Source organism: Mandrillus leucophaeus, unplaced genomic scaffold (genome assembly GCF_000951045.1).
Source record: "Mandrillus leucophaeus isolate KB7577 unplaced genomic scaffold, Mleu.le_1.0 Scaffold37, whole genome shotgun sequence".
In the NCBI taxonomy this organism is placed as follows: Eukaryota; Metazoa; Chordata; class Mammalia; order Primates; family Cercopithecidae; genus Mandrillus; species Mandrillus leucophaeus.
In genome coordinates, this window is record NW_012103920.1 from 2,234,038 (window position 1) to 2,238,082 (window position 4,045).

Genomic DNA, 4,045 nt, shown 5'->3' on the forward strand with positions numbered 1-4,045 from the left:
TTTTCAATAGATCTGAAGGAAGACCAAAACAAATTGTCAACTGATAAAACATTTAAATGTTTTTGGTTAATACTTACTAGCTTGAGATACTACTATAATAAAACCCCTTTTAGCTGCAACTTCCTATTTATGTGGACAAGGTACCTAAGCTTACACGTATGAAAAAAATTGGAATAGAATTATATATGAATCCGTCTCATTGGAGCAATCACGGTGCTAGAGAACTCAGATACCGATTTTTTTTTTTTTTGAGACTGAGTTTTGCTCTCCAGGCTGGAGTGCAGTGGTATGCTCTCAACTCACTGCAACCTCCGCCGGCTGGGTTCATGCCATTCTCCTGCCTCAGTCTCCCAAGTAGCTGGGATTACAGGTGCTCGCCACCACACCCGGCTAATTTTTGTATTTTTAGTAGACAGGGTTTCGCTATGTTGTCCAGGCTGGTCTCGAACTCCTGACCTCAGGTGATACACCCGCCTCGGCCTCCCAAAGTGCTGGAATTTCAGGCATGAGCCACCGCGCCCGGCCTAGACACCGGTTTTCTACAGCAGAAGTAGTCACACTTTCTAAAGCAGAGGGCTTTGGAGTCAGACCCGAGCTGGAGTGAAGGACCCCTTGCGATCTCTCTTCAGCAAGCTGTTGTTTTAGGGACGTGGGGCCACTTTCCTTTATTTGTATAAAAGATGCCAGTGCCCACTTCAGAGCTGTGCTGCTCCGGGCCAGAAGTTCAGCGAGTGTCCGTCGGCCCGGTGCTGTCACGTAAGTGGGCTCTTTGAGGTTCACAACGCGTCCTCCCGTGACGTTCTGGGCCTGTGAAGTTTGTGTCCATGGGAAACGCGCACGGCGGTTCCTCAGGGAGCCGAGGGAGACCCTGGCATCTACTAAACATCCTAGCAGGCAAAAGGGCGCTCCCACGGAACTCGCCGGCCCGAGGGCCCGGGTAGGCCTCCACCTCCACCATCTCAGACCCTCATACGTTGGCCCTTCCGGCGGCAGCTTCCAGAGCGGGTAGGAGGTGCCACTAGCCGCCCCGCCTGTGCTTAGCTTTGTTGGGCTACGTCACTTCCGCCGCGGTCCCGCCCCCAGCGTGGCCGTAACCCAGGGCAACGGCCCGGCAGGCAGCGACGTGAGTCGGCCTCGCCCACGGGCCGGGACTAGCTGTCGCGAGGCCTTCCATCCGCTCCGCCGCACAGGTGGGTGTGAGCGGCCATTTCTCCATCCCTGGGGCAAGGCCCCGGACCACTCCAAAGGCGACAGAGCGAGAGGCCCTGCCTCGTTCGAAAGGAAGCGACCCTCTGACGCGGGGAAGCGAAAGGCAGAGGCACTAAGGACTGGGGCTGCCCCAGAGCGGACGGGGCCTGGGGAGGGGGCGGGATCTGGGGCGGTGGGCGGGGACTGAGGAGGAGCCGTTGGGGGCGGACCCTTAAGGGCGGATCCCTTTAAGGGCGGGTAGACGGAGGACAGGGAGGAGTTCGAAAGGACAATCGAGAATGCTTTTCTGAATGGGATAGCTTGAAAGAAGGGCTGGCGTCTTTGTGGCACGGTAGGAACTGGCGGAGGAAGGGGAAGAGCTGGATGAGGAAAAAAGGCTCGTGGAATGAGGGGAGGAGCCTGATAGGGAAAGGGGTGGGGCCTGCAGGAAGGGGCGGAGCTAGATGAAGAGGTGGAGCCGAGCGTGATGCGCCTGGGTTTTAGGGGTGGCAGGTGGATCGCGTGAGTTTGCTGACTTGTGCTTTGCTGTGGGCTGTAAGCTGTGTAAGAGCAGAGAAGACGGATGCTGCTTTAATTTTTTATTCTCAGTGCTAAGTACTTAGTGAATTCATTAATGGGAGTTGAAAAAGGGGAAGTGTTTGAGACTGGGATTGGAATAGATGTGGTCTGATCCGGAGGGATGGTGTAGAAACTGCGCTCCTTGGCATCATTCTGTGAAATACTTGAGGTTCCTGTGACCTGTAGGCATATAATAAGCAGAAGGCATATATAATTAACAAGGAGGATAAAATTTATGCTCTTGAAAATATAAACAAATTGTGCAAATTGGGTGGCACAGGTGCTTAACTTTGAGACAAAGTTTCGGTTTCTTCCAGTGTGTTTGTAAATGCGACTCCCACCTCATTTTCCTGTAGAAACTATGTTGTTCATGATCAGGATGCCCAGGTCAGTCTTCAGGACCTATTTAACTGGTTCATACAAGTGAAGATTGGTCTTGTATTAAGAAACTTAACTTCCACCATGGCTAACAGTATTTCTAATGATTATTCCTTCATTCAACATAGGTCGTGAAAGACCTGACCCACAGGAATGTTCATTCAAACTCCAAATGAGGCTGCCAGAAACTCATCTTTCTCTGGTTGGAATTTAAGATTCCTTTAAATCTATAGCTTCTAGGAAGATGAGGGTGTATGGCACAGTGCAGAGCCAATAAGAAGCTGGGGCAAGCTGATAAGGAGTTTTGAAAGATTTCCATCTATCTGCTTTTGATATAAACAGTTTTGTTTGACTTAATACCCTGGGCCTTGGTTTCTTCTGGTCCATCAACATTTCCCCGCCCTTAGTGAATTAGGAATCTGTCAACCAGGTATAGGAATCTACAGTAAGATATTTGTAATCTGATTGTATAGACAGACTGGCAAACATGTGGCACTCTTTATTTTCTGGTAGAGATAATTAATCAACCCCAGAAATTTTTCCTGCTGTAGTCAGATCGTAAGATCCTTCTCAATACAACGCTCTAGGTAGCCACTACTCGTTTGGAGGTGACAATTCAGAATTTTTTTTTTTTTTTGAGACAGTCTCACCCTGTTAGCCAAGCTGGAGTGTAGTGGTGCGATCTCGGCTCACTGCAACCTCCGCCTCTCACGTTCAAGCGATTCTTCTGCCTCTGCCTCCAGAATAGCTGGGACTACAGGGATGAGCCACCATTCCTGGCTAATTTTTGTATTTTCGGTAGAGATGGGGTTTCATCATATTAGCCAGGCCGGTCTTGAACTCCTGACATCAAGTGATCCACTGGCCTCGGCCTCCCAAAGTACTGGTGTGAGCCACCGCACTCCGCCAGAATGTATTCTTTATCCCTGATCTAGACAATAGGTGTTTCAAAAAGAGAGAGAGAGAGATCAACTTGTATAACTCTTGGTAAGTTCCTCTAAAAAAAAAAAAAACAAACTAAATGGATGGATCTAGAATCCTGTAGAAAAGATTTAGAAACATAGGCCATATCATTGCATAGGGAATAAGGTGAAGGTGAATTTGCAGCACTTGAATAATTAGCAAATGTCCAAGTGAAAGGGATATCCACAGGGGAGTATCCTTTACCTGTCCTTCTCAACATCTTTATTCGTGATGTAGATGGAGATACAGAAGGTATCCTCGTCAAATTAATGGCGTCATCAAGCAAGAAGGAATGGTCAAACTGTGGGAAGTCAGAGTTAGGTTGTGAACTATCTGAGCAGGTTTAATGATGGTCCAAAAACAAAAGGGGAAATTTTACAAGGATCTGATGCATTTGGAGTCTACATCTAACTAACACAAAAAGAATAAAGAAAAAGAAAAAGAGAAAAAATCAACAGCATGGTTACGGAGTAAAGAAGACAGGACTTTTTAGCCATTCATGTGAAAAAAAAAAAAAAAAATCTAGAAGTTGTAGTTCACCTCGAGCTCAGTGTTAATTAAGATTGGGTTATAGGGTTGGGTGTGGTGGCTCATGCCTGTAATCCCAGCACTTTGGGAGGCTGAGGCGGGCAGATCACCTGAGGTCAGGAGTTTGAGACCAGCCTGGTCAGCATGGCAAAACCCTGTCTCTACTAAGAACACAAAAATTAGCTGGGCATGGTAGCGGGCACCTGTAATCGCAGCTACTTGGGAGGCTGAGGCAGGAGAATTGCTTGAACCCAGTAGGTTGCAGTGAGCAGAGATCGTGTCACCCCACTCCAGCCTGGGTGACAGAGCCAAGACTGTCTCAAAAAAAAAAAAAAAAAGGCCAGGCGCAATGGCTTATCCCCATAATCCCAACGCTTTGGGAGGCTGAGGCGGGCGGATCACAAGGTCA

General features: G+C 48.5%; 1 protein-coding gene across 4 annotated transcripts in view; it reads left to right on the top strand.

Annotated features, from left to right (window-relative positions):
- The first annotated feature begins 1,058 nt into the window (after positions 1–1,058).
- The window catches only part of LOC105546791 (chromosome unknown open reading frame, human C16orf46), a 32,711-nt gene continuing 29,724 nt past the window's right edge, over positions 1,059–4,045 (top strand). For 2 of the 4 annotated variants that reach the window (XM_011990074.1, XM_011990071.1), the window contains exon 1: positions 1,059–1,190. The gene's annotated coding sequence lies outside the window, so the exon portion shown is untranslated. Of the gene's footprint in view, positions 1,191–1,511; positions 1,541–4,045 lie in introns of those variants that run through there. The other 2 variants (XM_011990073.1, XM_011990072.1) reach the window with 2 other exon arrangements.